At 42.4% G+C, this 24,656-nt stretch overlaps 1 protein-coding gene across 2 annotated transcripts in view; it reads right to left on the reverse strand.

The window, feature by feature from the left end:
- The window catches only part of Tec (tec protein tyrosine kinase), a 150,537-nt gene extending 129,957 nt beyond the window's left edge, over positions 1–20,580 (reverse strand). For both annotated transcript variants that reach the window (XM_004645667.2, XM_004645666.2), the window contains exon 1: positions 20,512–20,580. The gene's annotated coding sequence lies outside the window, so the exon portion shown is untranslated. The remainder of the gene's footprint in view (positions 1–20,511) is intronic.
- Positions 20,581–24,656: the final 4,076 nt, after the last annotated feature.

A 24,656-nucleotide genomic window follows, 5' to 3' on the forward strand; every position in this document is an offset into this window, starting at 1 on the left:
AGGAGAAGGAAGAGAAGGAGGAGAAGGAAGAAGAAGAACTACCTAGCCTTTCCATCAACTCATGAGGAAAAACAATCACTCTGATGTGTTCTATTAATTAATGGGAATATTTGTTACATAGCATTCCTGTGGCAGTAACTAATATAACCACCATCATCCCTTATCAAAACTATTGCAATATCATCATTATAATCAACTCTATATTTCAGCACAATCTTTTATTTATTTATTTATTTATTTAATGTATTTAGTACAGGGTCTCACTATACAGACTGGACTCCTGTTTTCAGCCTCCCAAGCACAGGGATTACAGAAATGCACAGCCATTTCCAGTCTCAGTGGCTGTCTTAGTGCACCCCAGGGGCAGGGCCAGCACAGCCACATTGTGGATCAAACCCCAGTCACGGCACCTGCCTAAGCAGGCACTTTAGTCCAATGAGCTATCTGGCTAGCCCTCAACACAATCTTTTAAAAACATAAACCATGTCCATGCTTAAACCCTTCAATGGCTACCAATGCTCTCAGACTAAAACCTAAACAACTTTACCTAGCACACCACCCACTTCTCCAACTATATCTAGTACCACTCTCTCCCTGGCCAACCATGATTCAAGCACATCAGCCTTTTTCCTGTTCTTCAAACACAGAAAACTCACAGCTGAGGTCTCTGTATATGAAGGTCCCTCTACTTGGGAGAATGGTCTCTCTCTCGTCTCTAGTTCCTTCTTATAATTTGAATTGTAGGTTAAATTTCACCTCACAAAAGGCCCTTCTTTGACAACTCTAAAGTAGACAGCAAAGGTAGGTGTGGTGGCACAGTCCTATAATCCCAGAACTCAGGTGGGTGGGACAGGAGGATCACTGTGAGCTTGAGGCTATAAAATGAGTTCAATGCCAGTCTGAAACTGTATAGCAAGACCGTGCTTCAAAAAGTAAAAAAATAAATTAAGTAAGTAAATAAAGTGACTTAATTAATAAAGTGACAGTCAACCACTTTTTTAATTTTTGCATTATAATGTTTATCATGTGATTTTTCCCTTTGATTATGTATACTTTGATTGGTTGTTAAGTTCCACAGGAACAAGAATGTAGTCAGTATAATCCCTATTGGACCCTGATCTCCTAAAAAGTTTCTTCACAAAGCAGGCCCTCATTCATCCTCATGGATGAATGTTACCTGACTTATGTATTAAATGAGTGAAAACAGAGACTTTCTCAGATCTGGATTTTACAAAGATGCAAACAAGCAATATAAACTGTAAAAGAGAAAAGACAACCTGATTCCGAGAGGGAAATCTTGAAGACAAGAAAACATTTTTATTACAACAAAGTAAAGAGTTTAGACTCTGAAAACAAACAAGAAAGTAAGTTTGGCTCAGTTCCTTTCTGGATGTATAAACATGATGTATCAGTCACCCCTCTGACCTTGTGTCCTCATTTGTAAAGATGGTAATAATTACTACTTCACAGAATCATGAATATTAAATAAAGAAATACATAAAGTACTTAGTGTATTACCTGGCTATAAAATTGCTTAATATCAGTGATGACAGTGAGAGCAGCGGTAGTATTGGTGGTACGTAAACCCACCCTGCTATTATTGGAAATCCAGACAGCTCCTTCATTCTGTAATTTTTAGACATTTCAAATGATCACTTCTCATCAAAAATTGAGTGAGACTAGACCCTAGAACCAAACGAGCTGTGTAGCTCTGGTTCTTCAACTAGACAGATAACCTTGGGAGAGTCACCAACTTCCCAAACCTGAAAGTTTTCTTGCCCTCTTCTCTAGTCATGCCCAAGGCAGGAGATGCAGGAAATATTCCAGGAAGAGGTGGACATGTTGATATAAGATAGAGGCATGAAGGCCAAGTCACAGGCACAGAGACAATTCCTCCACACTATCCCACTGCAGAGCATAGAAGGGGGTGTCTAAACACCTTAAGACTTCCCAGACTGTACTCCTCAGAACATGAGGACCTGTCATAATAACACGTTTATCCAGATCATAATCTCTTCAGAGCAGAGATAGTGGCTGATTGTATTTTCTAGTGCAAGACCAGTGGCTAGCACAGTAGCCACGAAACACTGCTAGTACTGTGTGTACTTACTGGATGATTGTGGGATGAGTGAACAACTGAATGCATGAAGGCACAGAGATACACTCATGCATAAGAGAAAAAAAAGCTGGGGTGAATAATGTTAGACTGGCTTCTTAGGTGCAATTCTCAGAGCCTTTAATATGTGAACAGGCTCTGTGAGTCACAGAGAATGAAGCGTTTCCCAGCCTCATTTGATCATAGAACTTGATTCTGTTTCCCTTAAGCCTTATTAACATCTTCCAAGCAGTCTGAGAAACATCGTAAGGGTACAAAATGAAAGCCATTTTTACTATCATGGGAAAAAATTATCTTACTCTTTATTCATAAAGCAATTAAAAGGCCAAATGACTTGAGTTTCTGTCTGGTGCGCAGCTGCTATCCCCCAGTATCAGGCAGGGCTTCCTTTAATCTCTCCAACTCCTAAGCAGCAGGCTCCTGCCTCCTTTCTCTACCCAGTTTCCTGCTCCCTCACTGTCAGTCTACCCTGCGAATCTCTCTCCTCCTCTTTCACCACTTCTTCTCTGCATAACCCTAATCTTCTTATCAAATTTCTTAGCCACTTTCATTATTAAGCCTTCCCTTTTACAATTTTTGCACCAAATTCTCATCTTATCATTTAATAGATGTGACTGAAAAATATGGGCAACTTGTTTTCTTTTTAACATATTTGTTGTATATTTACATACATGTATTTTAAATTTGAATGTTAATTTATTAACATAAACATCCATGGATGAATTCTATGTTTGGACACTATCACCCCACCACTCTCTCTTTTAAAGTTTGTTCTTTCTTTTACTTTTGCCCACCTGACTCATTCCTGAATCTTCAGGAAATATAAGCATGTCCAGTCCAACCTGGGTTCCCTCTTCCTTTCCTACCATTTGTTTCCCAGGACAAAAGCAAGTGAATATGTCTCAGGCCTCTTTGCATCTCCAGGCCTTTGTTCTATCAGCTTAGACTCTTCCTTCTTTATTCACCTGGTGAAATCCTACTCATTTTTAAGAGCCTTAGTTATGGCTTGGGTCTTAAATGTCCTCCAAAGGCCATATTCAAGGCTTAGCCATCAGTCTTTGGCACAACTGGGAGGTTTTCAAGAACTTAAAAGAGGTGGCCTAATGGAAGGAAGTTAGTTCTTTGGAGGAGTGACCTTGAAAGGGACACTTGGACCTCAGTCTGTGTCCTTCCCTTCCCATCTCCTCCTATCCCTCTCCTTCTCTCTCTACTACCTTGAAGTACAGTATTGTTCATCTACCACTTCCACCACCATGATGTACTGTGCATGACAAGCCCAAAGAAACCAAGGCACACAAGAAGGAACTGAAGCTTCTGAAACCATGTGCCAAAATAAATCTTTCCTCCTTAGAAGTTGTTCATCTCAGATATTTTGTCACAGCAACAGAAATCTTATTAACACAGTCTTGATCACTAATAGTATCTTGTATTAAGTCTCCTTTATTTTCCATTCCCATAGACTAATTACTCCTACTAACTATGCTTAAGGCAACTGCTCGACTATTACAAATATTAAGTTAGTTGTATATATGAATGCAGAGTTGGAGAAGACCATGAACCATTCAAGTCAGTCTGGGAGATAAACTAAGAAACTAGTGGGAGAAGGAAAGACTAGGAGGCAAGTACAAGAGTAGCTCAAGCACTAAAGAAGAAAAGTGTTTTTGCAAGGGTCAGAAAAATAATGCCCTGGAAGACACAAAGAGAAACCGAGAGAAGGTTGTGGCAGAAAGAGCTGTGGAGAAGGGAGTAGGGAGTAGGCTGGGGTGTAGGAGAGCTGATTCATGGTGGAACAATGCCTTCAGAGGCCCACTAGAGAGACCTGGGAAAAAAGCCAACAGAAGAATGGAAGTTCAGAACCCCAGGGCGGTGAGAGTAAATAGGAAGACAGCTGATCAGAAAGGCTGGTAGTCAAGGAAAGAGGACAAGAGGAAAGGTCTTGGCTTCAGCTGGCCATGAGCCCAGGTGGTGTCAGAGGCCAGTCCAGTTCAGCAGTCGGTCATTGAGTGACCTGATGAACAATTTTTCTAATGTCTATGAAGAACAGAATTCCTTAATGACCCACTCATGATACAACCCTTATCCTACCTTGATCCTGTGAGTGGACTAGACTCTGATGGGAGTGTGCGGCTGCTTTCACCGGTAAGAACTGAGACCTGAAAGGGGAAGAGGAAGCTGACAGCAGCAGATTCATCAGGTATCAAAGGCCTCGTGGCACAAGGCAGTGTGGACACCAGGACCCGGAAAGCAGTGTGGCTGCTTACACACAGGCAGACGGCGGAGGGTGATGAGGAAGCCAAAGCAAAAATATTTACATTCAGAAATATTCACTTTGGATTTAAGTAAACATCACCACAAAAGGAACACAAAGGCTCACACAACTACGAAGTCCTGGGGTACCTGGGACACAGCCTGTTTTCACCATGGCTCATGCCACTGCTCAGTGCCATTGCTCCCTGCCCACAGCCTCCCTCCTCCAAACACTTCCTCCACAGAACAGGAAAGATGGCTGTGAGGAGCTGTCCTTCATCACTGTGACAGCAAGACCAAAGCCCCGAAGATAACTCAGCGCTATAAACACCTGCCTGGCAAGCACAAAGCCCTGAATTTAATCCCTGGTACCAAAACAAAAGCCCTGGAGAAAGGAGTGCTTCCCTTCCCAAATATGAGCAGAAAAGGAGCTAGGTGGAACCAGCGTCTCCTCAGGGGCAAAGCCCTCTGGTTAGGGGATTGGCCAGAGTTGAGTCACATAACCATGCCTGAGAACTATATCAGCGCTGCCCAAGGCACAACAAGGAGTGTGCTGCCCAAGGCCAACACATATTACATCTACTACAGTGTGCACTCCATAAGGCCCCAGGTAACAAAGGCAGGATCCCATGCTGCAGGTGCGTAGCCAGACAAGTCAGGTTGTTTTTGGTTGTTTGTTTTTTAAAATGTATTTGGTACAGGATCCCAGTACACAGCTCTGACCCAGACTCATAGTGATTCTCCTGTTTTCAGCCTCCCCGTACGGGCTTACAGGCATGCACTACCACATCCGGTCTTGGTGGCTGGCTCAGTAGGTCCAGGGGCAGGGTCAGTATGGCATGTGGTGCTGGGGATCGAACCCTGATCCCTGCACTTGCCTAAGCAAGTGCTTAGTCTGATGCACTATCTCACCAACCCTAGGTCAGATTATAAAGGTCAGCTCTGATAACTGCTGGCTGGATCACTTCAGGTAAATTACTGTGCTTCATTTCTAAGCGCTTCAGTTTCCTTATTGTAAGATTAGGGGCTTGGGGGTTAGCTCAGATGTTTAAAGTGCCTGCTTGGGGAAACTCAAGCACAGGAGACTGTGGTTCAATCCCCAGCTCCACATGCCACAAAGACCCGCCCTTAAGGCAGCCTGAGCTAGCCAAAAAAAAAAAAAAGTCCTTATTGTAAGATGGAGATAATAGTGCCTACCTCCTGGAGATGTTTGTGAGGGTCAAATAAAGTACATAAATTCAGAAGCACATGCTTGACACAAAGTGATCAATAGATGGTAGCTACAATTACTAATAACAGCAACAATGGCAATTAGTATCATTAGAACAAGGGGACTACATGAAAGGTAACAATGATTCAGTGCAAGAGAGAGCCACATCAGCATTTGCACAAATGAGCCCTGGATCTAGTATCAGTAAGGTTAACTCAGGACACAATACAGAGGCCCAGGAGGCAAAGCCAATCAACACGCAGATCTGAGCATCAACTGCACCACTTTGCAGCAGGGCCGGGGGATACAACCATAAGCAAGGCACATGGGCTTGGGTAGGGAAGATACCTCAGTGATCTAAGTGCCTGCCTGGCAAGCACAAGGACCCAGGTTCGATCCCTGGTACCACATGCCATGCTGGCCACCAAAATTGGGTGTGGGGGTGCACACCTGTAATCCCAGTACTGGGGAGTCTAAGACAGGAATCCAAGCTGCATAAAAGATTTAAAAAAAAACAAGACACACAGGTTCGACCATGAAGGTAACTATGACTATGAGCACTCTTCCTGGAAGAAGAGAAGCTAACTGAGGCTGTTTACTTAAAAGACTGCTACCAAACCAAGTGTGGTGGCACATGCCTGTAATCCCAGCAACCCTGAGGCTGAGACAGGAGGATTGCAGTGAGTTCAAGATCAGCCTGAGCTAAATAAGGGAGCTCAAGGCTGGTCTGTGCTGCATAGTAAGACCCTATCTCAAAACAAAATAAACTTTACTTCCATCTCCCTAAAAATGGGTTGCAGTAAATAAGCAAATCTACTAGGTCTACAATGTAAGTAACATTCCAGAATTTTACAGTGTGTGATCTGCACATTTACCTTGGCATGGACAACACAAAGAAGCTGGGGGTCTGAGGGTGGTCAGGGACAGAAGTAGGGAGTGAATATTTGGGAGAGGCTGGGTCTTGGGAGATCGAGTATCTTTTGTGATAGAATTGTACTAGTCATTACGTTAAACTATAGAGCAACTGAAATTTACCTAGTGCAACTGAGGAACTAAATTTTTAGGGTATTTTATTTTAATAAATTTGAATTTTAAATTAAAGGTTGAAGTATTATAAAATATCTTTTCATTAATCACAACTTCATTGTTTGGCAGCACTACATTTCACTTTATCCACTGCAATACAAAAGATCGTACTGTAGTATACTATATTGCATTGTATTGCTCCTGAATTATTTCTAGTATCTCATTAATGATTTATATAGGATCACACAGGAAAATTATATGTTAAATAGTTACATAGTATACATTATAAAAATTAATTAAAGGGCCAGGGAGATGGCTCAGTCGAATAAGCGCTTCCCTGGCAAGCACAAGGGTCTGAGTTCAATCCCCGGTTCCACCAATAAATAAATAAATAAATATTAATTTCATCTGTTGCCTGATCCATCTTTAATATAGCTATTAGCTTTTAAATTCTTTCTGTAGCTCACAGAGGATTTCCACTTGACAGTGGTGCTCTGAAGCCTGCTTAGAATCTATAGGATTAAACAACTTGGAGCGATGCCCAGAGAAACAATTCATCTGCATTTATGTGAAGCATACCTTTGTGCGCTGTTAGCCTGTCCAAGTCTTTACTAGCAGGGAAAATAGGAAAGCAAGAGGAGTGAAACACAACTCAGCAAGTAGAACAAAGAAAACTCTGGACCCTGACCATATTTGTTCTGAACTCATGCTCCACCACTGACCATTTACTAAGTGCTACAGAATCTCTCAAAATCTCTCTTCATCCATAAAATGCTAAAAATAATCCTACCTACTTCACAGAATTATCTTCAGGATGAATTTGATTCCTGATACCAAAAAGAGAGGAAAAAAGGGAAAAAACTGTATGAAGCCTGGTGCATATGCAATAAACACTTGGATTTGCATATGCATACAGTAAACATTTGAAGTGTTTCTTACAGTGGTACCTCAGTTCACAAACTTAATTCTTTCTGGGGGATAAAAGGGGGAAAGAAAAAAAGGGGAAAGTAGAAACAAACTTAATTCTTTCCATGATTCTGGTTACAAACCAAGTTGGATGAGAACTGAATCCAACGATTAAGTTCAACATTGATGTTACAGGGAAATTCAGTTGGGCTCTCCGTACTCGGAGTTAAGAAGGTGCAAACAAATGGCTTCTCTTGTGTTATTTGGCCCAGTTTCCACGTACAAGAAGGCATATCCCATTGTTTACTTATGTTTCTAGACTGAAGAATTGGATGGCAGTATTTTTCTCAATCTTTTATGTCATTGATAAATATGTTTTCTATGAAAACTGCAGAAACATAGATGCTGTCAAATCATGAAGTGAGTGAGATAGCATTTCTAAATTATTTGTGACAGCAGCTAAGAATTAGTTAGCATTTTTTGTTCCAAGTCATATACTGTATGAATGTCTTTAGTTAAGGTTTTAAAATAATATCTGAATCTGTTTCTTCAGCCAACAACTGGAATATATATATATCTGCACACAGAAGGGGTCAGTCTACCTAAATGCATTATTTTCCCTTCCTTGCTAAGTTGCATAAGCTTATGACCAGGAGCTGGCTGTTAGGGCCGGCCAAATAGCTCAGCAGAGGAAAGCTCATGCAAGCAGGCTCAGGGACAAGGGGTTTGATCTCCAGGCCTGCCATGCCAGTCCTGCCCCTGGGGCATTCTGAGATAGCAATTGAGACTGGGCATGGTGACATGCGCCTGTAATCCCAGCTCTTGGAAGACTGAACATAGGCAGATCACTATGAGTCCAATCTATGTAGTGAGACCCTGTAGACCCTGTACTAAAATTCATATAGATATATATATATATATGTATATATATATATGTATATATATATACATATATATATATATATACTTTTTCAATTCTCTCTGTCTGCGTGTCTCTCTCATAGAATCTGCTTTTTCTGCCAACTCTCAGATAAATTTCTCACGCACTACTAAATTTACCCTATGGTTCTCAGCAAGCTATCTCTCTAAGGCTCATTTTTTTATCTATAAAATGGGCACAACACAGACAACTTTTGCCAAGTACAGCAAGCCCTCATCATTCATGAATGTGTATAAAACATTCACAGCTAAGTTCACAGTTCTTTACAAGCATTAGGCCATGAATCTTTCTGAACTGGACCATTAATCATGCATCATTATGCTTTTTTGATGGATGGAAAACCTGAGGCATGAGACCATAATTGCAGTTAATAGCTGACTTGGAAACAAAGCTGAGGCTTTAAACATTAGAACATAATATCCAGAAAGATGCCAACAAAAGATATAAACAGGAATTTACTCTGGTCTAGTTCTTTATCAAAAAATTGCATAAATGCAAGTCGCCAGGTTGCTGGTTGTCCTACACACTCTACTGAATCCTGCTTACTTACTGGGGTGAACTAACAACTGGTGGTCAACTTGGAATGCCCAGCTAAACTGAATCAGTATGGTGCTAGACGTGGAAGGCCCACCTAAGCACTGTCAACAACATAGAAAGAACTGCAGAGGAAGAGGCAGTGCTTTTGGTTCTCCTGGAAGAGCTTGTCACACTGGCTTTTCTGATAGGAATATGGCTCTTCTCTTCAGAGGAGCTCAGTACCTCATTGTTGCTGAGGACAGCTGAGGTTCTTCTTGGGGGAGTTCTGGTCCTTTCCTGAGCAGGACTTCCTGGCTCCAGTGCAGATTCCTCAGCATGCTGGTGCAGAACCTTCAGCCTCCACTGGCTCACACTTTCTAGCTTCCACCACTGACCTCTGGCCTTCCCAGGGCAGATTCTTGATATAGACTTGCGAGAGACATTGTCACGGGCTTTAGGCCTCCAGTTAAACTTGTACAGGACACTGCCATGGGATCCAGGCCTTCAGCTGGATTCTTTGGGTTTCTAGCGTATAGACAGATTTCCTGCACTCTTTTTGCATTTGACTCTTGGGAACATTATAAAATAATCCTATAAAGCTAGATGTGGTGACACACACCTGTAATCCCAAAACACAGGAGGCGGAGGCAAGAGGATCCTTGTGAGTTTGAGCTGGGCTACAAAGTGAGCTCAAGGCCAGCCTAAAGTACACAGCAAGACTCTATCTCATAAAGAAAAAAAAAAAAAAAACAACTATATATTATGTGTCCTGTATTATACCTTTTCCTTTGCAAACCCTGACCACAACACTTATGCAGCTGAGAAATGGGAAAATGAGAGAGAAGACTGAAGTTTCCTGAGGACATATGATACCTTCCTGGCTCACAGGAAGGTTCAGGGACCCTGGACCAGGAACAGAGGTCAACAGGGCCTGCACAGTTGCCAGGACAACTTCTCCATCTTTTATTATTATTATTTTTACTTTCATTTTTATTTTTTTAGGGAAGGGTCTACAGGGTATTCATGGTCTCCTTACTAGATAGGACTCATAGTGATCTACCTGTTTTCAGCCTCCCAAGAGCTGGGATGACAACTATGTGCCACACACCCAATCTTAAGTGCCATCTCAGCGAGCCCCAGGGGCAGGGCCGGCATGGCAGGCTTGGGGATCGAACCTGCTTGCAGGCACTTTAATCCACTGAACTATTTGGCTGGCCTTCCATTTTTCTTATTTATTATTGGAAACTTCCCACCAGATATCCAATAAAATGAAATGACCAACAAAAACACAGCGTCTGTTGTGGGCCTGCAAGCTTCTCCTGACCACATGATCTGACCTATAAATGGGTACATAATGTGTCTCAAGGGTTCTGGCTAGGTCTGTCCTTACACCAAGGAGATACTGTTGATCTAAAATGTCAAAAATGAAGATGATGAAAACATTATATAACCTTATATAGCTGACAAACTTTAAAAACTTTTTTTTTTTTGTATTTAGTACAGGGTCTACAGGGTTTCACTGCACAGATCGAACTTGTGCTGATCCTCTTGTTTGCAGCCTCAAAAAAATGTTTGTTATTCTTCTGACAATAGATAAGCTAAAAACATTGAATCTCAAAGCAGTGTTTAAAGGTTAGGCATTGTAGCTAGTACAAGGCTGGGGCTGGAGGATTTTGACTTCACAACCAGCATAGGTAACATAGTGAGGCCCTGTCTCAAAAAATTTTAATCAATAAATAAAGTATTCCTTTTTTTTTTTTTTTTTATTTTATTTATTTATTTATTTATTTATTTATTTTGTGTGTGTGTGGCCAGCTCAGCTCACCAGGGGGCAGGGCTGGCTGGCATGTGGTCCTGGGGGATCGAACCGCAGTCCCTGATGCTTTGCCAAGCTAGTTCCAAGTAGGTGCTTTAGACCACTGAGCCATCTCACCAGCCCAATAAAGTATTCTAGAATGATGCTCTTAGAAATATTCCCAAGGAAATAATATTCGAGGGAAAAAAGTACTGCAATGCTGCTTATTTTTTTAAAGTGGAGGTGCACTAGTGCAACACTTATCTAACTTGCACAAGGCCCTGGTTCAATCCAAAACGAGAGATAATTAATTCAAGATTTTAGAAACTTTTTACAAAAGAAAATAAGTGCTCAACAGTTGCAGGGGGAACTACTGTGTATTAGTACAACAATATCACTTACCTATTAACAAGAGCCATTTCTATAAGAAAATATCTACATGAAATAATTTTAATCCAAATGAAATGCATTAACTAAAACTTCATAAAGTAATTGCATGTATATAACAATCATAGAAGCTATAGATGACTGTATATAATGCTCCTGAGAGTAACTGCTTTCTAGAAAGTTGCTGAACATTAATTACATAATTAATCAATCTTTTTGAGGCAGGGTTTCACTATGCTGTTCAGTCTCCTTGAACTCACTTTGTAGCCCAGACTGGCCTTGAACTCACAGCAATCCTCCTGCCTCAGCCTCCCAAATGAGCCACCAGATCCAGTAACTGAGCATTTTTAAAAACTTCTCCTTTGCTAGCTTCAGTACTGTTTGCATTTAACAATAAACAATATATAAAGCTGCATGTGGCAATATTTTTCAAATGATGGCAGGCAAACCACAGAGCAGCCTGAGTATGAGGTATGAGGATTTCAGTGGTACCCAGAGGTCTGTCCTTGAAGAAATGTCAACAGCTTTGAGCTCCCCTCCCCCCCGCAAAAGCCATATTTCTGCGAGAACTACAGAAATTATGACCAAGAATTCTTTTCTGGCAACTATTTCCTAATCTATTTTTTTAACTAAGTTTATTGGTGTATGTTATGATCACATTCATTATAAGGAATTCGTACCTGTACATGATGTATCTTCACTTTTTCCCCTACTTCTCTCCCTTCAACCTCTCTCCCTCTCATTTACGAAAGCTTTGTTTCCATTTTTTCCTTCTTTTATTGTATTTTTTCTTTTCCCTCCCAACCCCAGTTCCCCTTCCCATTTGAACGTTCTTTTGCTATTTTACAATACCTATTATACATTTTGGTCCTTATTTACACCTTCAGCTTCTCACATCAGAGAAACAAGGCAGTATCTAACATGGATGCCCGATTTCTTTTCCTTAGGAGCATGGTCTCCAGGTGCATCCATTTACAGAGAAGTAGCTCAAGTAATTTGTTGTTATAATAATAATAATAATAATAATAAACTTTAGCCATCAGTTGATTGGCTAAGAATTATTTAATGCAATGCCTCTGCAACTAGTTTGAATAGGTAACAAAGACATTGGTAATGTATAAAAAGAAATTTTAAAACAGGCATGTAGATCTAAACTTACATATATGGCAATCAAGCATCTTTACTATGAAATGACAAGGAAACCAACTGCCTTCTATGAAACAAAAGTAATCTAACGGGCTGAGGCAGGAGGATTGCTGAGAGTTCCAAACCAGCCTGGGCTACAAAGTGAGCTCGAGACCAGCCTGAACTGCACAGTGAAACCCTAGCACCAAAAGACAAAAATAAAGAAATAACCCAATGGAAAAACTAACTTCACTGTATGCTTAAATCATATTAGCAAGAAAATGAACCTTGAAATCATCCCTGTGTAAGGGGGGAAAAAGGTTTTTTTGGAAACAGTTTCATTTGGGGAAAGTCACATGGAGAGTCTACAAGTTGTGGCTAAAACCTATTATTGGGGAATAGATGATGCTACAAGAGTTTCTAGGGAAATAGTAACCAAAAAGACACTTAGAATTTCACACAAGATAAAAAGTTAAAACTTTTTCTTATTAAGTCATATGTGAACCTCACAAAAAATAGAAATTAAAGGAACCAGGGTATTTGACAAGGAGTTTTGCAAGATCAAGAACCCCTATAGTAAATGACCATTGCAAATCACTGTGATAATCAGTAGCTAAACATTTCAAAAGCTTTCAGCTTAAAAATAAATGATAGTTATAAAAGGGGAAAAAAGTACACATGTGCCAATATTAAAGCAAAATCTTTCTCCTTAGAAATAGGCAACTTGGCTTGTGTAGTGGCACAGGCCTGTAATTCCAGCACTCAGGAGACTGAGACAGAATTGCTCAAGCTAAAAGCCAGTCTGGGCCATGAAGTGAGTTTAAGGCCAGCCTGAGCTACATAGTGAAACCCTGTCTCAAAAAGACAAGAAAGAAAAAAAAAGGCAGGAGAAAGAAAAAACCTAATAGCACATACTTCTCTTACTCCACAAAAGCCATGAAAACCAAGAGAATCATGTCACAACTTTACACTATGAAGAAATATATGGATGTAAAATAGTAAGTATTTTAGTGAGGAATAATTCTAAATAATGAAATATACTACACTTGGAAAAACTTCAATGTTCTATGCTTCTGTTTGGCAAAATGATGCAAAGGTTAAGAACTGAGTGACCGTCGACTCCTGGACACAACTTGGATAACTATGACAAAATACATCTTTATTTGCTAAGTCTACAAAATTACCTAGAAAATCCATCGAGTCCACTGATAAGCTATTTATGCAGTATTGTGCTTTCCTTAGATATTGCTCTCTACTTGAAAAGAAAAAGGAGATCATCTAAGACATGGAAGACGTCAGAGAGACTGCTACAGCAAGGAAAGAAAGGCTGCATTGGTTTCAACTGTTCTCTTTAAAAAACAACAACAAAAAAAAAGCAGCTGGGCATGGTGGTGCATGCCTGTAATCCCCGTACTTGAGAAGTTGACACAGGAGAATCACTGTGAGTTCCGAGACCACCGGCCTGGGCCAGAAAGTGAATTCAAGGCCTGCTGAAACTGCATAGTGAGACCCCACCTCAAAATAAATAAATAAATAAATAAATAGAGGAAGGAGGCCGGTGGAAGCACAGTGCCAGGGAGGAGCTCTGCATGATGCTGTCTGGCCAAACTCCCACTCAGAAAAATGCTCAAAATCAGCTGAATGAGTCTTTTCCAACCACTTCTTGGCTTTCATCCACAACAGATCAAAGTCACTGCTGCACCTGCTCCGACACAGCGAGCACGACACTCCCGTTCTCCACCTTCCCAATGCAATGCTGCCATGACAGGAGCCAAGCTTCGCTTTTGCTGCAGTAATGAGGTATGGAAACAACAGCGCTCTTCCCACTTCAGTGGAGGTGGGTGCTTGCCAACATTCTTCTGCGTGTAGCCACAGAGGGTGCTGATATGATAAAGCTCCTGGAGAGAATGCTGGAAGTTCCCACTGCACTAAGGGAAGCTGAGGAGTGACTCACTGGTGGACAAGGGCTGGGAAAGTGGCACAGGGCAGGGTCAGCCAGTTGTCTCTGTTCGGCCAGCCAGAAACAGGAACTCAGTACACATTCCAAGGGCACAGCTTGCAAATGGGAAAAGAAGATCCTGCTGCTGATAAAGCACCTGTGTGGTGCACTGGCCTCCCAAGGAAATCATGACAACATCCACGAAACCACATGGCCACCAAGGACACCAAACCTACTTTGCAAATCAAAATATGAGACTTACAGCAGAGTAGCCTGACAGTCAGAGGCCATGGTGACAGAAACCATCTTCCTAGACAAAAGGAATTTGTGAAATAAAAGCAGGGACTTAATGACCAGTGAGCTAAATACCACCCAAGCTAGCATTAGAGATAGGTTGTGCCTTCTCTGACAGCTGTGATCAAGTGGTATTGGACAGTTGACATGGACGACATGGAATCTGAGGTCACAACTGGGCTCCATCAGACAACATGCCAGATTGATTCAACAATGTTTATTTGTGGGTGAAAGCAAAGAAAAAAGCAGCACACTGCCCTGACAACCACGCTAGAATGGAGCAGAGGCTAGTGAAGAAATCTACATTCCAGCCAGTAATGACTGGTTAAACAAAAACCTCTACCACACCTCCCCTCTACTTAAAGCCCAGTAAAAGAGGGAAAGGATTTTCTGGTAACCTTTGATATATAAACCAGAAAGAACAGAAAATAGGAAAAGAGACAAAGGCAAAAACAGGTTGGTAGAGCAAGGGGAAATAATAATCTAATTTACACCATAGACTCTCCAAGGGCTAGATAATTAAGGCAAGTGGACCCTCTGCAGGAAAGGTGGGGGTGAAAACCAAAGAGAAAAAAGATTGCTCAGAAGTCGCTTTAGAAGGCTGGATTCCCCACATTCCTTCAGCAGCTCTAAGCACTTAGATGGCTGGATGGATGTTTCCTCCCCATCCACCCCCATTGCCACTGTCTCTATACCTCAGGCACAGCTCAGGGGCGTCAGAGAAGACTGCGGAGGCTCTGTGAACGCCTTCTTCAGGTCATGCTGAGACTTCAGCATCTTCTCCACTGCCCGAGGCTCTCCTTGGTCCCTAGGCTTCCCATCAGCCCCAGAGAGAAGAGCCTCAGGGCTCCCCCAAACAGAAGGCCCATGGAGACTACCCACAGTGAAGTTCACAGGCAACAAGCCTATGCACACCTTCAGCTTTGTAATCCCCCCTGAAATAGAAGCAGACAATCAGGGGTTATCTGAAACACAAGGAAAAACACAGTGCAGAAAGGCAAGAGAAATTTTTGTAAAAATCATCAAATTCACCAGAGAGATAAGACCCTGCATCCATGAAACATAAAATAAGAAACAGAGAGATACACATACTGCACACACAAATAAATACATGTGTGTATTTATTCAGAAAAAATGATAAAGGAGTTTTCAGTAAATTAAAAATAGGATATAGACATGAAAAAATTCAGTGGATGGTCTGGGAAATAAAATCCAGAAAATCTTTCAAAGGGGAAGTGGGGTAAAGGGAGGGGAGAAGAAAAGGAAAAAAAGAAGCAAGATATGTATAGGTACAAATTTCCTATGATGAATGTGATCACTATGTGTATCTAAAATGTACCAATAAAAAAATAAAATCTCTAATGCAAAAAAAGATCTTTCCAAACACAGGACTAGAAAATAAAATGACACGAAAGGGAGGAAAAGTAGAGCCCTAATCCAAAACACTCAATATCTGAACAACAAAATTTTTGTAAAAGAAACATCACAAAAAATGGAGGACTTATCAATGAGATAATTCAAGAAACTGCCAAACTGAAAGATGTAAGTTTCCGGATTCAAATAGCCCAGTGAAATGCATGAATACAGACTCAACATAACACACACATCATAAAATCTAAGGATTGTGGGCAATAAAAAAAAAAAATGTTATAAACTTCCAAAGAGGATACAGCAGGCATGTACCTGTACACAGGCTCCATGCAAAAACTGAAAAACAGTTCTGAATTTCTTAACAGCAACACTATGATTAAGAAGGCAATGGAACAATGCCTTCAAACTTTTCACCTTAGAATTCCATACTGGCGTCAAACTTGGTGGCGCACGCCTATAATCCCAGCACTTGGCAGGCTGAGGCAAAAGGACCAATGCAAGTTCGAGACCAGCCTGGACTACAAAGTGAGCTCAAGGCCAGCTTGAGCTGCACATGAGATCTTGCCTCAAAAAGACAAAAAAAAGAATTGCATACTCAGCCAAACTATAAATTGTCAGTAGAAAAGAAACAATCTTAGGCATTCTGTCTCAGCAAGCTAGATGCTGCACGAACTCTTTTCCAGGAAGCTCCAGAGAACATGCTCTAGCTATTAAAACATGAGAGTCCATCAGGTGATCCGACACCAGAGGGATATGATGGAAATCTGCAGGGTGCTTAAGACCTCAGGATGACAACTGTGTCCCGTTTCAGAAGGCAACCACCCCAAGTAATGAAAATGAAATTGACAGAAAATCTGATACATTTAAGAGAAGAGTCTGAAAACTGGCCAAGAGTTGAAGACTGAATTAAAGAGTATAAAATGATCAAATAAAGCAATGATTAACTTCAAGGAAAACAAGAAGTCATGCTCCATTTAGTTACAAATGCTGATCCGACCAGGTGTGGTAGCACATCCCTGTAATCCTCACACACAGCTAAGAGACTGAGCCAAGAGGATCGCCACAAGCTGGAGGCCAGTCAGAGCTACATAGTGAGTTCAAGGCCAGCTGGAACTACATACCAAGACCCTGTCTCAAAAACAAAACAATCAATATTCTGTTCTAACTATTGCAAAGATGGGAAAATAGGGAAGCTGGGCTTCTGTTGAGAATTGGATGAAAAAAGTCAGCAATCTCACCTTCTTCCACATTAAGAAGTCAAGAGATGGAGCCAGTGAGATAGCTCAGCAGTCTAAAGTACCTGCTTGGGCAAGCTTAGCCAAGTGTGCAGGGACCGATCAATCCCCAGCACCATGTGTCACACCAACCCCATTCCCCAGGGTGGGTTAAACTGGCCACAAAATAAAAAGTCAAGAGATAAAAATGGTTAAAATTAGGAAACTCAAGATGTATTGATTACAAGGAATCAGTGTTGAAGAACACGTTATTATTTCAGGAAAAGGAGAAATGTAATTGGAATAAATGTTAAAACTAAAAAAAAAAAAAAACCAAAGTTCTCATTAGCTTTTATGTTCATGTTCATAAATACAAAACATATAACTATATTAACATGTAAAGACATCTTTATATTAATATATTAATACTGGATAATAAACTACAATTATTATAATTGTTGGGGTTTTTTGGCTTCCTTAAGTGTAGCCCATTTTGGGTTTTTTTGTTTTTCTGGTTTTTTTCCAAAATTTTATTGATAAACAGATAGCAATGAGACAGTTTCAAATCAAATCGGAAGTACAGTTTCAACAAATAATACACTGCCAGTGTAGCCCATTTTGAAAATTTTCTTTTGACTTTTTAAATTTTATTTATTTATTTAATACAGGGTTTTGCTAAGCAGTTCAGACTTACAGTGTTCCATCTATCTCGGCCTCCCCAAACTTGGAATTACAGGCTTGCCAGCATGGCTTGAGGTACCAGGGATCAAACTTAGGTCCTTGCACTTGCCAGGCAAGCACTTAGACTGCTGAGCTATCTCCTCAGCCTGAAAATTTTCATTGTTTCCTCTAAACAAAAGAAAACATAATTTTCTGCCTTAACACCACAGTTGCTGCAGTCATTTGAGTGCTGAGCAGTTAAAAGGGGTGGGGAAAAATTATAATCCAATTCAAGGAAGGACTGGTTAAACCAGGGCAGTGACAAAAAGACAAGCACAGCTGGAGGCAGGTTTGGAAGCAGAGGCAGTTCAGCCCTTTTCCTCTAGGTTGTTTGTTGTTTTCAACAAAACTCTCCAAATAGCAGAATCACATGGTACAGGATAAGTTTCCAATTGCCAGTGACTGCGAAACAAATTTCACTCCTGGCTAATAGACTTGAACGTGCAATCAGTGACCGTAATCCAATCAAGATGGCTGACCCCAAGACTGTTGATCTGGATTCCATTTCATTTTGCCTGTTATAGACTTGATAAGAAGAGAGAACATTAATGGCTCTGACCCCTGCTGGCTCTATGAACCAAGGCTTCCTGCCCTGAACAATAGCTGATTCTCCCCAGGGATAGAAATGTGGGGAGGTCTGGAATGGAAGCCAAGGAGCTGGAAGTGCTGGGACACCTAGGAAGGAGATGCACCAATTTGGTCAACTGGAGAAATGTGTAGGCAGAGGTGCCTACAGGCCCAGGACTGGGCTCCTAGTACTTTGGGTACCTGGAAGAAGGTGGAGAGGCCAGCAATTCTTCCCCAAGAATAAAAATGGTGTTGGCACTGCCTGAAAGCCCTCCACCTCCTTGCCAGCGATCAAGAGCAAGGAGCAAATGCTATCATTCTTTGAGGATCACCACAGTTTGATAAAACACAGTCCTGGGGCTGGAGAGATGGCTCAGTGGTCTAAAGCACCTACTTAGAACAAGCTTAGCAAAAGCATCAGGGACCACGGTTCAATCCCCCAGCACCACATGCCAGCCAGCCCTGCCCCCTGGTGGGCTGAGCTGGCCTCTCTCTCTCTCTCTCTCTCTCTCTCTCTCTCTCTCTCTAATAAATAAATAAAAAAAAAATAAAACACAGTCCTGCCCTTCAGCAACTAACTATGAAAACTGTACTATCTTGATACAGCATGTAAAGTAGGTTGGGCTGGGGGAGATAGTTCAGCAGTGCAAGTGCCTGCCTGGCAAGCACAAGGTCCTGAGTTTGATCTCCACTACCAAAAAATAAATAAATAATGTAGAATATAAAGTAGGTAAATAAGTAGAAAATACTAGAACATAGACTAACACTCTATAACTGATGTTGTTTCTCTGAGACAGGGTCTCCCAATGTAGTTCAGGCTGGCCTTGAACTTGTGACAGTCCTGCTGCCTCCCTCCGGTGAGAGCAGGAATTACAGGCATGCACCATCACACCCAGCAACATTCTGGGTTCTATCCTACTTGGGAAGACAAGAATATTCTAGGCTAAGGACCAACGTGGGACAAATGTATTGCCCATTAGAGCACAGCTCTGATTTGCAGCCAGTACAGTTCCACAAACAGCTGGTATACATCCACAGGGAAGAATCAACGTCATGAACATAAACACATATTACCCTAAGTATCTGGAGTTGATCAGAATTAACAATAGATGTATCAGATTAATTGGAGTACGGAGAAAAATACAAATCTTTTGTAAACACTGACAATGTAACTAAGTTAAAATAATTTCAAATATTTAATGTAGAAATCACTCAAGCTTCTCTCTTCAGATCCTTATAAATCTTGGTATTCCATGCCATATGTATTCTTACAGACTAATGGAGCTACCAGGGTCACAATCCAAATTTATTTACCAGTTTATTAGTGTCTTTTTTCCGCTCTTCCCCAGCTCTGTAGAAAGGAATCATCTAGAAGTGAGTAAACAGTCGACATTTCCTAAGAGGAAAATGGGCATTCACTGGAAAAACGTGTAACTATTTTGAACAGCCTTCAAAGCCACCTAACGAGCCGCAGTCCTCTTGCTACTGTTAACACTCCTATCTACTCTTCTAATTAAATATTTCAGTTTCCAAAGAATGGCAAGACAAGAGGTTGCTCCTGAACTTGCTACAAAGCAACACGTCTACTATTCGTCCATGAAAATAAAGTTATAAGGAAATGTGGGATCCGAGACAAATGGCACCCTTCCGGATCGAGCCTCTAGGTTTTTTTCGATACATATAGTCTCTGAGCCCCTGTTTTCAAGATCCGATCATTTCCCTGAGGGGAAAAATGTGAACTCGGTGGGGTGCGGCACTGGGACATGTGCTGCTGTAGAAGCTCCGAGGGGACTCCGGCAACTTTCCACCCTGGCTGCGCCGCCGCCTAGGCAGAGCAGAGGAATCGCCCCTGGCCCGAAGCTGGCAAGTGAACTCCGGCTAACCAAGGAAAAGAGGGGCGGGTGCTCCTCCCTCCGGAGAGGTCAGCCCCGGAGTCGGGGACGGACGGGCCGCGCCTCTAGGAATCGCGGAGGCACCTGTTCGTCCCTTCGCAGCGCTCACCGCGCCACGAAAGAGAAAATCCTCCCCCGTCCCACGAGGCTGAGCCTCTGGACCTGTGCAGGCCACCTCCGTCTGCGCGCGTCCCGGTCCCGACCTTCCGTGCCCGGAGCCCCGCGATCCCGAGCCTCCCTCCCTACCTGGCCGCCGAGCGCCGGCCCGCCTGGAGTCCGAGCCGAGGAGACTGAGCCGTCCGGTAGGTCCGGGAGTCCCGGGGCCGGGCGCCCTCCGACCACGCCCCTGTGGCCACGCCCCTCGCTGCGCCCCTAGGACCACGCCACGCCGACCGGAGCCGCTGTGGCCACGCCCTCGGGGGCTGGAGCCCCTGTGGCCACGCCCGCCCTGGCTGGCGCCCCCGTGGCCACACCCTCGCTGACTGGCACCACCCCTTCTCCCCGCCCCGCTGCGATTTCTAAACCAAACTCTGGAGTACACCGAAAGCACTCATTGGCCCCGGCGACCGGAGTTTCAAGCTGTCCCTTATGTTCCCTAGTCCTGGACTTCCCATGCCGCGAGGGCCCCTGTCCCAGCTAGCACAGCACAGAGCAGTGCCACCTAAGGTGGCCTGCCGCCCAGTGGGACCTGGGAGCCGCGCCGCCTCCGCTTCCGCTGAGGGGTGGTGGCCCGGCCAGGACCGCGGCTCTTGCCCAGGACGCTGAGCCTTGCTGTCAAACCCGGGCAACCCGCGGAGCTGCACTACTGGGCCTGATCACCTAGGAAGGGATGCGTCTCATGAAGAGACGACGACATCTGTACTCCTGGCTCTGCACCAGGCACCGTTCTAGGTAACTGACTTTTACTGAAGATTCCATGAAGTGCACATTGTCACAATCTCCGTGTTAGGTCTGCTGAAGGCAAGGCGCAGAGCGGTAACACAGCTTGTCTTCAACCAGCTAACAAACCGCGACGCCGAAGCCGGGCTTCGGATCCGCAAGGCGCTCGCTCCTCCGGCTTCTTGGCTCTGAACTCCAATGTCCTGGCTCACCCGAGCGACCCGAACGTCCCCTGTGCTCAGCCTTCTCTATGTTTTATTTTGAAACCGGGCCTGTCCGAAGTTCCCTCGCTGGCCTTGACATTTGATCCTCCTCCCTCAGCTTTGTGAGTAGCTGAGTTTACAAACTGTGGGCCAACAACCACATCAGGGTGGTTCAGTGTTTTAGGAACACACAGAAACCCTCTTGAAAGAATGGCTTCTACCAAATGGGACAAATAAACTTCTTTTCACTTTACCATTTATTATCACAGCTTTAGTAATAATTCATTTATCTTTCATGAAACTAGCTAGATATAACAATACCGCAACTCAAATAAAATTCCATTTTATTTATACTGTACACTTAAAAGATGCCTTAAGTGTTCTATTCATTTTTAACTTTACTAATTTCTCACCAGTCTTATATCTACATAATTACATTACCACATGCCTGCTCAACACACCACATATTAAATCAAAATATTTCGCATTTGCATATGCAAACCAGTGTTCCATCCCCAATAAATTTGGAGGGATACAAGCACTAATATTTTCTATCTTAATGTTATTTATCATTCCTACTCTTCACTCATCAAAACAATGTAGCATGACATTTTGTCCTTTGAGTCAATGCCTAGCCGAATTCTAGTAGCAAATTTTCTGGTGTAATATGGATTGGAGACCAGCCAGTAGAATACCCATTTACTATTAATGGTCAACAAGCAACAGTCTTGTATTTTCTATTATTTTAATCCTTATACTATTAAGGACCCTCATAGAAAATAAACAATATAAGAGTTTTTGTAGTCTCAGTGTCATTTACTATATGGCCTTGTAAACTAAAGTGGGGGAATTCATCTCACTGGGACACCAAGAGAAAAAAAGAAACTCAGCTCCACATCCTGCAGCCAAATTATACATCAATATTGTATTGATATACTACACTACTTTATAAACTTAATCCATATTATTCTGTGTGTGTGTGTGTGTGTGTGTTTAAGATAGGGTCTCACTATGCAGTTCAGGCTGCCCTTGAGCTCACTTTGTAGCCCAGGCTAGTCGTGAACTCACAAAGATCCTCCTGCCTCAACCTCCCAAGGATGGGGATTGCAGGCGTGCATCGCCTTGACCAGCTAGAATCTATTAATTTTGCATAGGATATATCTTATTAATATGCCATTAGGATGAAAAACAGATAACTCAAAAGTCAACAGAGAAAGTGACTGGAAACATTTAAGAAATGGAAACTGTTAAATCTATTTCCATGTCCTTTATCACATAATGCTGCAGCTCTCTGTCTCTGCCTCTGTCTCTCTGTCTCTCTGTCTCTCTATCTCTCTGTCTACCTGTCTTAGAATTATCTCCTAAAGTCAGAATTATGAACCTCTTTGGACATCCGGAGTAGCTGGAGCTTTAGGGGAGGGAAGGCCACTGCTTAAAAATCACTTTTAAAGTTGGCTCAATTTACCTTTCCCTTTTTCCTCCTCAACTTCTTTCAGGTTCAAAAGTTGGCCTGGCTACAGTTTGGTATGAATGGCCACCCACAGAGTCAATGTGGAAGAGTGCAAAGGACCGTCTCTGTGCTGGAGATGTGAAGGATCCAGTTGGAAAAGTGCAAAGGGCCGGAGCTCACAGGAGTGTTCCCTGTAAGTCTGTTAGGAAGCTGAAGGGTCTGTGTTGGAAGCCCGGGGATGACATCCAGGGTGAAGACGAAGACTGCAGCTCCTCCAACAAAAAAGGAAGGGCGGGGGCTAAGGGCCTGTGGGGGTGTCCACCTCAGGGTGTGACTGCTCTAGCAGCTGCCTCAGTGCACAGCACCCACTGCTCAGTGCTGCTGAGGCTTCCTCCCTGGAGGCCTCTGGAGGCCCTGCTTTCCTGTGTCTTAGCTTCCATCGTCCCTTCTCACTCCACCAGCCAGGAGCTGGGGGGAGAGTACAGGTCAACCCTTCCTTTTTCTGCACTGTGATCTGCCTCATCAGTTTCTCTGTGGGCTCTAGTTCTCCCTTCAGATTTTTTCTTGGATCTCTGGGATCTACCTCCCTCCCTTCTTTCTTCCTACATGATGATTTTCCATTGTCAAGATTTCAAACCTTGGTTGATTTGTTGCTGCTTAAAACTCCATCTTCCCAGAAATGTCATCCACCATTTCTTTTTAATATAAAAAGAGAAAACCCTTTACTGAGTGGAAATGAGAGCACAGTTTGCTCTTCAGGTGCCACTGTCACTTCAGGAAGGTGTAAAAGCCCACCCTTCCCAAAATCATCAGGTCTTGGGTTTTCCTTGTATTTTTATATTTCCTGAAATATCTATATTCTTACCCAAAAGGATTACCTAACAAAAATACAAATTGAATTTTTATTGTCCTTAATTCACAAAATGACCATTTTATCATTTTAAATTTCTGTTGTTTTCTTGAAGTCAGCATCTCAGCAAGCACCTAAATTTCATAGATGAACTTAACTTGTTGACCCTCTTGACTCAGCCTCCCAGAGGGCCGGGATTGCAGGCATGAACCACTATCTCTGCTCCCATCCTGATGCTATTTAGGATGAGTCTTAGTGTCCTTTTGGAAAATTTTTATATGTTTTATTTTGAGACATGGCCTGGTTTGAACATGTGATACTTCACCTTTACCACCCAGAATACCAGCATTACAAATATGGGTCACCACACTGAGCTTAAAATTCCATAAATATTTAGGCTTCTTTATTATGCTGCTTTTTGTTCTGTTGTGACTGTCACGCCTGTTTTACATGTGGGTGTTACTGTACACACAGACAGTTCTGGGTCAGGGTTTGAAATGTAGTTGGTGACATTCTCCTCACTGGGTGCCCAGCTATTTTCACATGTAGGCTTCACACATCCTGGATTTGAGTACTTTGTTGGTGCTCAGAAGATTTTTAATTGTTTCAGATTTGAGATTTTCAGATGAGGGATGCTCAGCTAGGACAGGACACATAAAGGATCTGAAATCGAAAGACTTCCAAATCTGAAATCTTTTATCCTGGAGCTTTCAGATAACTTAACAGGATTGAGCAAATTATCAAAACCCTGTAATAAAAAAAAAAAAAGGAAATAAAGGCCTGGGGATGCAGCTCAGTGTGCGGGCACTGGGTTCAACTGGCAGGACCACCAAAAGATATTGATTGTGCTTATACCTGAGAAGGAGAACGATAAGTATTACTATTTGTTCATTTTCATATTATATAGAGCATTTTATATTAAAAAAAATATTTAGTGGCAGAGCCAGGCACTGGAGTACACACCTGTATTCCTAGCTCTTTAGAAGCCTTAAATGGATGAAGTTCTTGA

This window comes from Octodon degus, unplaced genomic scaffold (assembly GCF_000260255.1).
Source record: "Octodon degus isolate 3935 unplaced genomic scaffold, OctDeg1.0 scaffold00235, whole genome shotgun sequence".
NCBI classification, from domain to species: Eukaryota; Metazoa; Chordata; class Mammalia; order Rodentia; family Octodontidae; genus Octodon; species Octodon degus.